Genomic DNA, 9,780 nt, shown 5'->3' with positions numbered 1-9,780 from the left:
GACCCTGGCCAAGTGATTTGAGGGGAAATCCTGTCCTTTGCATTGTTTTCACCTACTTAACAGCTTATCTGGTATTTGACCTTGAAGGATTCAGAAGTCATGCACCGATCACATGGAATCAGTGATGATTTAATTTATAAGAAGGATGCAAAGTGAAGTATGGCGCTTGTGGTGGGAGAAATAATGACCACCCATTGAAGTCTTTTGGATATAATATCTTCCAAGACATGATTTGTGAACAGTCTCAGCACTGTTGACATTTTGAACACAACAGTTCTTTGTTAGGGGAACCAGCCTTTACACTATATGGTATTTAACAGGATCTCTAGCCTCAAACCAGTAAAAGCCAGTAGCCCTATGCCTCATTTGAAACAAGAAAAGTATCTCTAGCTAAGTCAAATGGAGTCTGAATGGGCGAATTTCCATTGATTAAAAAGTGCTGTAACTCAGTTGGTAGCATGCTTGACTAGCATATATGAAGCCCCAGATTTGAATCCTAGGACCACACAAAACCAGACATGATGGTGCATGCCTGTGATCCAAGCACTTGGGAGGTGGAAGCAGGAGAATCAGAAGTTGAAGGTCATCCTTGGCTTCATAGGGAGTTTGTGACCAGCCTGGTTTACATAACCCCAAGCTCAACAACAACAAAAACGACAAGAAAAAATAACAAACCCCCTACCGTCTTACAATAATAGCTAACATAGACTGAGGCTTTACTATCTATTGAGTGCTGATTTAAACCTTTAATGTTTATTCTTTTTATGACTCGCCTATACCATAGATACAAAATGGTATGCAAAACAAAGCAAAAACACAAGGATTAATAATTTCAAACACAGGAAAGATCTACGTGACCATCAACCAGGCCAGGAACAAAACTTAGACTGCTATCTTCAGAAGCTTCCCTTGGGGGCTCCTTTTGAGGACTAGGTCAATGACAGAGCGCTTACCTAACACAGACCAGGTCCTGCGTTTGAGCTCTAAAACTGCGAAACAAAAACAAAAGCTTCCATTCCATCCCTCCCAAGATCTAAACACAATCTGCCCCTCAAAGTTCCATCATGGGAAACTTCCTTGTCTTGTTTAGTTTTAAATGTATCTGCAAAGCTGCAGCTCACCGCTCAGAGACCTTTTCTCTGAGACATTCACAGGGGTTATGTTCCATCAAAACAAAGGTGAGACAAAAAAGAAATCATGACTTGCAGTTCAGGAAACAGAGTGAATAGTGCTGGAATCCTAAAGGCAATCCCAGAACAGCTGCTCATACACAGTTATACAGAAGCAAACCAGCTCCACGTCAGATTTCTTTTTTAAAAAATGAAGTTTTAACATAAATGCCTGATGCATCTAATATGTTGAGAAGTAATTTGGAGAACTGACAGAAATTTGGGACATAATTTAGAGAAAAGTGCTTTAAAAACTAAGCAAACAAATAAACAGAGGAGCTGGGTAAACGGCTCAGCAGTTAAGAGCAAGTACTGCTCTTGCAGTAGACTGGAGTTCGGTTCCCAGCATCCGGCCACCAGCTCACAGCCCCCTGTAACTCCAGCTCCAGGGGACTCAATGCCCTCTCTTCTGAAGTCCATAGACACTGCACTCATGTGCCCATGCCCGCATACAGACTCACACATCGACACATAATTAGTAACGATAAAAATAAATCTTCAAAAAAACAAATAAAGAACAATTCCCTGATGAGGAGAAAAAGCAAGAAAAAAGCCATCCTGGTTCATAGCATAATCCAGTTGTAAATTGTTTCCATTACCTTGGTGTCAACACTGAATATTGCTCTAACTGATGTCCTGGTGTATTCGTAGAACAGGAAATAGGGAAGTGTGGTACTGATGATTGGGCAGGGGAGTAGAAACTGTGTTAAATCCCCTCAAGTCAAGAAATCAGTAGAAACAGAAAATGCTTTTTAGAGCTAAGGTAGTAAACATCAAAATAATCTACTTCAAAAGATGAAAACATCAGCCCTTAAGAGAGAGAAATGGGGAGAGAGTACACACCCTTGCTTTGCACAATCAACTTGTAATTTGACTGTTTAAATCATGTGCATATAAGCCTCTGATGAAAATGAATACTCAGAAACTGGCTTTAAAAGGTGTTATTAAGCACGGCAGTAAATCCGTAAGTAGAGCCGGAAGCAAAATGAGTAGGAAAATGTCGGTGTGTTCATAAACTTAGATTTCACATAGCTTTATTGAATGATCATTTACAAACAGGGAACAAGGCCATCTAACATGCTCCAAGAAGGAAAGGAAGCAATTCATCCCCTTCCATTCACACAGACTTCCAGGGCTTCCAGGCCACCAACTTGCAGGCAAACTAAAATGCTAAGGAAAAGAGTTCCGTATCGCCGTGAAATAAATATTCTGCTCACTTGCTATAATTTAATATAAACTTTGCTTTCTAGATCACAAAGTCAGGAAAGAGAACATCAGGAATTTGGCAACTATTTCAATTATCTCAACCCTGAGCACACCTGACACTCTAAACCTTCAAGTTTTTTATCTTCCCGAAAGGGGATCTGAAGTTCACCGTGGTCATTCAAAGATCCCTAGAGAGAACCCAAGGATGCTACATGGAAAGCACGGGCTACAATATCTATTTGGTTCAAATCCCAGATCTACACAGTAAGTATGCAATCTCTACAGAATTATTTAGTACCTCTTAAAAATATAAGAATGGCATTGCCCACATTGCTCAGTGGCTCTAAGGACCAAAGAGACAATTTTTATACAGTCTTTGGCATATAGAAGGTTCTTTGGCAAATCTGGCTAATGTTCTAATTATTGCCATTGGTATAGTTATAATGATAATAGCTATTATTATTATTACTAATGCTGCTGCCAGCGGGATTGCTTCTCATCCCCAGCACACTGGCTTTGTAAAGTAGCTCCTGCTCTCTTTTGTCTAACCTTGCATGGATTCTGACCTTGCTGAGGTAGCTTTTATGACAGAAATCCACTCCAATCTACCCCTCCCCACACAACAACCCACCTCTCCCCACATTCCAACCTACCCCTCCCCACACTCCAACCCACCTCTCCCCACCACTGCTGCCCCAATTCTGTCTCCTCTGCAGGCAGTGGCCTCTCTCTGTCAGCATCCTTGTTGATCCATCATTAGCATCTAACAAGCTCCTCACACCCTCTTTTAATTATACTTTTCACTTGGGTTCCAGGTCACAACACTCTTCTGGTTTTCCTTCTACCATTCAGGTGATACCATCTTAGTTTTGAAAGAAAATTTTCCAGGTTGTCTCTATTTTCCAAACTCTCAACACTGAATTGTGCCAGAGTTGAATCTTTAGTCACTTAGACTTAGTTACTTGTCTCATGGCTGCAACAAAATACCTGACAAAGCAGGTCTAGGAAGGAAAGGTTGGTTTTGGTGTACAGTTCCAGGGATTATGGTCTATCACACCAAGGAAGGCATGGCAGCAGGAGAAGGAGGTGGCAGGCCACACAGAGTCCACAGTTAGGAAACAGGGAGTGACGAGTGTTTGTATCCAGCTTAATTCTCTTTTTTATACAGTCCTGAACCCCAGTCTATTGAACAGAACCATTTACACATTTAAAGTGGGTCTTCCCATCTTAATTAATCTAATCTAGATAATCCTTCATAGGCATGCCTAAATAATTGTTGCCATGGTGATTTTTAAATCCCACCAAGTTGACAATCAAGATTAGCCATCATAGTCAACTCTTTCTCTCTCCTACATATTCTGTCTTGGCAATTTAATCTAGCCACATAGATATAAATATTTCATATACAATACCCACTTCACAATTCATATATTCAGCCCAGATCTTTCTCCTAAATTCCAGGGTTCAATATCTAGTCTCTGTTTACTTCTACTTGTCTAAGAGATAGATGTGTCATATCCAGTATACCCCAAACTAATTTTCTCTCTTAATTAAACCTGCTCCATCCAGAAGACTTAGTAATGTCAGCTGATTTCCATCTTTCCTATCATCCAGGTCAAAATCTCTGGCATTATCCATGACTTTTCTCTTCATTTTATCATAGTACAATTCAATCTGACAGCAAATACTGACAGCTCTACCTGAAAACTGCCAGAATTTCTCACCATCTCTATCTGTGCAAAGAGCCCCACCTGGATTCCACAATTCCTTCCTTGTCCTAGTACAATCTGCATTCAAATAGCAGATACACTCATCCTCTGTAGACACCAATCAAACCATGCTATTCCACTGTCCAAATCTCCTCCAGTGATTCCTTACACTAACTGGAATAAAAGCCAGTTCCTTACAGTCATTGACAAGGAGATCATGAGCTTGATACCTCTCCGATTTCAGCTCTTATTTTCCCTCTTCCTTTGCTCTATCTAGTCTCTGTGGGCTTTTTGCCATGCCTACCAGACACACTCCCATCTCAGGCCTTTGTCCTAGCTGTTCCCTCTACCTAGAATGCATTTCTCCCAGATACCCACACAGCAGGCCCTTTCTGCTTTCAGCCTTGGCTCAAATGTCACTTCTTCAATACATCTTGGACCCTGACCACTCTGTTTAGAACTGCATCCTTTGCTCTCGCCCCAGGAATCCTACTTTCTTTTCCCAAATCACCATACTTATTAGGATAAATTTCATCACACTGTATAACCTACCTGGGGGCAGGAACTTAAATTTTGATCTCCTTAAAAACCATGCAAAAACCCACGCAAACAGAGATCCTAAGCCATGCTTTTCACTGGCATTTCCCACCACCTAGTAGAATATATAGTAGTCATTTAATGCCCGTGTACGAAAGAAGGGAAAGGAGGGGAAGAAGGGAAGGAAGAGGGAGAGAGGGATGAAAGGAAGAGAGAAGGGGAGAAGGGAAGGAGGAAGGAGAGGGAAAGATGGGGGGAGGGAAAGAGGCGGGCAATGCGGCATTTGGGCCGTTCTTGGACAATGCAGTTGACCCGTCTGGGCTTCAGTCTCCATCGTGAATAAACACAAGAGTTGAAGCAGATAGCTGTAAGATCTTCTCCACACCTACGCTCAACGAGTCTATGAACTGTGTGAAGCTGAGAAAGCTTAGGAAAGATATGGAGTATTCGGCCTTTTTATGGGGAAAACCCCCCTCGGGACAAGTAGGAAGTCTGCTAGAGTGTGGCTGAACCCTGTCAGGAGGCTTTCCTGGCTGAGCCACCTCAGCCTTCCTCCAGGTGACACTGATCTTAGAGATGCTGGAGCATCTATCCTGCACCACCCCTAATGCACGGGCTACACAACCCAAGACTGCTTCATGAGATCCAAAGACATATGTTTCCTCCAAATTTAGAAATTTCCATTTGATGTACCTTCGTTAGACCATGAGGGTCATGTTTTTGCCTTGACACTCTTCCTCTGATTCCTTTGGTTTATAGCATCATGACAATGCCTCTACTGTCCTCCAGTGAACTGTCAAACTTAGCAGACCATCAACTGTTCCCTTGGCCTCCATCAGCAAAAGCTGCTGTGAATGTCTCTGTTCTTAAGTACAGAGTTGTTGGAATAAAAGCAACTGTGTCTGACTTTCCTACACAAGACGATGCTGTTTCCTGAGAGGAGGTTAAGTGCTGAGCTGAAGACCATGCTGAGCATGGGATCCAAGCCTTGTGAGACCCTCACTAATGTCACAGGGGGAGATTGAGAATTGGCCATGAAGGCCCAGACCTTTGATAAGTAAGCAAGATGCTGTATCAAGGTGTGAAGAGCAGATATGTAGGAGAATATGCTGCTCCAGAGACACTCAGGGAAGGAAATCCATTCAGTGATAGTGCAGCTGAATCCTGTTTCTCTTCTCAAATCTGAGCCTTTATCCTATCAGCATAGACTAAGTCATAGAGGTCATATGTGGTTTGGTAAGCCATGTCAATACTAATCAGGCTCAGGTTGGAGAGGTGGCTTAGCAATGAAGAACATGTCCTCTTCTTCCAGAAGACCAAGGTTCAGTTTCCAATACTCACATGGTGGCTGACAATCCTCTGTAACTCCAGTATCAGGGAATCTGACTCCTTCTATGGCCTCTGCAAGCATTGCACACATATGGGCAAAACACTCAGACATATGAAAAAGAAATCTTAAAAAATAACAATGAGAGGGGCTAGGGATGCAGCTCAGTTGGTAGAGTGTTTGTCCAGAATGCAAAGCCCTGGGTTCAATCCCCAGCACCACATAAACTGGATATGGTGGCACACACCTGTAATCTTAATACACTGGAGATTGAGGCAGGAAGATCAGACATTCAGAGTCATTCTCAACTGTATAGATAGACCAACCTGGGCTCCACAGAACTCCATCTCGAGAAAATAAAAAATAAAATTAAGAAAAGAAGAAGTAGGTATCTGCTCTCTATAGATAGATAAATGATGGATGGATAGATAGATAGATAGATGATAGATAAAAGATAGATGATGATAGATAGATAGATAGATAGATAGATAGATAGATAGATAGATAGATAGATAGATAGATAGATAGAGAGATGATAGATAGATAGATGATAGATAATCTTATTGCTATCACCTGATGATCTGAACTATAAAAATATAAGTAACAAAATATATTTCCAGAGCAATCACTAATACACATGCACATGGCCATTTTGCTTTGTTCCTCAAAGTAAGCAATTCTTACTTGCTTATTTGTAAGAATTTTTAGTCCCTTCCTCAATCTGGCTGAACAGACAATGTCATAAAAAAGTGACAAAGTTTCACAGTTTCCTTCCTTTACTTCACACAATGAGAATTACATTCCTGCTTAACAATTTTCAACTTTATCTCCAACAGAAGCTGCCCATACTTGCAGGGAAATAGATACCTGAGATGGAGATATCAGCCACACCAGTGTTGAATTTTTTGTCAGCTTTTGAGCTTCAAATCTCATTTTGTGTTACGACTCTTCGGAGGCTGAAGAGAGAGAAAATTCAGAAATGTTCTGTCCATCTGGTTGGGGGATAATGAGACAGCTGGTCCCTGGAGCAAACTGTAACACATCTTCCTCAGGCCAACAGAGATTGGGTAGATTGGGTCAACACTGCGGGTTTTTGAGATTTTTTTTTATCTGGTCTTCATAGAAACAAAATGTTCCATCATATCATGAAAGATACCCCTAAATAGTAAGGCTCAGGGGGCAAGAGAGATGGGTCAGCAGTTAAGAACACTGTTTATTTTTGCAGAAGACCAGGGTTCAGTACCCAACATCAACATGGTGTCTAGAAACAGTCAGTAACTCCAGTTCCAGGGGAATACAACGCCCTCTCTGGCCTCTGTGGGCATTGCACAACATGGATGTGCTTACATACATGCAGGCAAAACACTCACACACATAAAAATAAAAAAATAAAAATTTAAAGCGTAAGGCTCAGTGGATAAAGTACTCATCCTGCAAGCATGAGCATTAGAGTTCAAATGCCCAGAACCCACATAAAAGTTGGGAAGGCATGGCTGCCTACCTGTAATGCTAGCATTCTGGAGACAGGGACTGGATCACTGGAGCAAGCTGGCTAATTAGACTGTCTGGAATTGATGAGTGGGCTCGGGGTTCAAGTGAAAGATCCTATCACAATCAATAAAGTGGAGCATTGTGGAGAAAGACACCCAACATCAACTTCTGGCCTCCAGATGGATATGCATGTATGTACATATGCACCCGCATGCCCACATGTATGCATACACATGCACATATGCACACCACCCACCACATATACATTCAAAAAGAAAAGAAAAGCAAGAGAATCGATCCATGTAAATGGACAAAATCAAACTGAGAATGCAATCTTTACTATAATGGGCCACATACCAAATATGTCTACTTTTGTGAGACATACAGTTTCTGTAGGGACTACTCAGCCCTACCACTATAGCTTAAAAGCAGGCAAGACAATGCAGAAATGAATGAACTTGACAGTATGCAATAAAACTTATTTATATGGGCAGCAGGCCAAAGTTAGCAGACCCCTACTATAAGGCAGTATTTTCCAAAGTATTGTACACATGCTACCCTGGGTACACTGCTGACTTGTGGCTGCTCATACAGAAATACTTCTTCATTTTGAAATGTTTGTGATTTAATGTTTCCTGAAAACAAACATATGAGTTATCAAACTTGATTCCAAATTTGATAAATCTTATGCTTAATTGCTTAGCATAAGGTTAAGCTTATTTTTAGCTAGAAAAGACACTTGATTTAAATAAAAATTTAAAAATAGACAACAAGATTTTGATACTGCAAAAATCTTATAGGTAGCATGCAAATTGCCCAAGTCTGGGAATGATAGATAAGCTGCACTGACATCCCACGCATGGGCACCGTGTCACCCCATGTCATCCGTCATCATTTCCCTGGGGTGAGGGAAAGATGACTTCAGATCTTCACACTTAACTTTCTGTCTGGAAAGGCCAGTTCCCACAGATTGGTTCACAAGAGCGAGCTATATTTAATGGTTTCAACCACATCTATAGCTTTATTTGAAATAAATTTTTCATGTGTTTAAAGCTAGAGAAAAGTAGACATCTCTTTTTTATAATTTAAAAAATTACTAAATTATAGAACATTTGTTGAAAAGGAACCAGAGATCATTATGAAAATGGCTATAGAGGGCCTTGAGAGGGATGGCATTTTGTTCATGATTTTGCTCTGAATATGCCACTTATGTAAGTCATATTGCTGAACAGTTATGCTTTGAACCAAAGAAGTAAGAAAAATCCAAGAGATGGAAGATTTTTCTCTCTCATTGCTCTTCTTGAGTCCTCTGACTCTTTTTTTCAAGCTCCTGGTTTCCTGTGCATAGAGACATCCATCATAGGCAAGTTAAGTCTCCTTCCTCTTAGAGGAAGGGCAGCCAGCCATCTGGACACCCTCATTGGAGCCAAGAGATATGCAGAGTAAAAGAATCTACATTTAGGCACAAGACACAGGGATGCAAACTCCAGCATTGTTATTAATATCCAACTTTGTAGAATTGTGGTAAATACTCAGGGTAAACTTGCAAAAGTCTTTGACATGGTGTCTGACTAGGATCGTTAATTAAAAAAAAAAAAAATATATATATATATATATATATATATGGACAATATGTATTTCATCTGACAACACTAACCCAATACAGTACACACTTTGAACAAATTTTGGAAATTTTTATCTTTATTAGAAACACAAGTGCTTTCTGTTCCTGTATGAAAAGAAGGAACAGAGAGGTGATGGAAGTCTCAAGACAAACAGAGTAAGTCTTGCAGTGGTCACATACTGGATTGCCATTTTTTCTCAGACAAGGAAATGACGTTAGATTTAGAAAGAAAGGAAAACAGAACTGTGCTGAGTAAAATGGATATTGGGAAAGAGCAAATACATCAAGAGAAATGTCCTGCTTATTAGAAACATGATCAATGAGCATGATTTGACTGCAGCTCCTTGATTTGACTGCAGTTTTCTCAAGATGGTGCTTGGAGCCCACACTGGAATCCAGTTCTTGGCTTTCCCTCTGTGCCTTATGTAAGATAAGTGAGGTAAAAGTTGAGGGAGCAGATGAAATATTACACCTATAGTCCTGTCGTAGAGAACCGCAGTGTTATTGAGCCATATTACAGCTATTCCTGACCTTAGCATTTAATGCCAAAAGTGGACCCAAACTCTTAGAGTTTGTTCCTTCAGATGTGTCCCTGGAACTGTGCTCTTGAGCCAGACCTCAGTCATACTTTTATTGAAGCAGTCTTTCCAGCAACAATTTCGGAAGTAGAAGCTAGGATCCACACCAATTAGAGAATCTTTTCCTTTGATCCGTAGG

This window comes from Nannospalax galili, unplaced genomic scaffold (assembly GCF_000622305.1).
Source record: "Nannospalax galili isolate Female #2095 unplaced genomic scaffold, S.galili_v1.0 scaffold369, whole genome shotgun sequence".
Taxonomy (NCBI): Eukaryota; Metazoa; Chordata; class Mammalia; order Rodentia; family Spalacidae; genus Nannospalax; species Nannospalax galili.
This window is presented reverse-complemented; position numbering follows the sequence as displayed.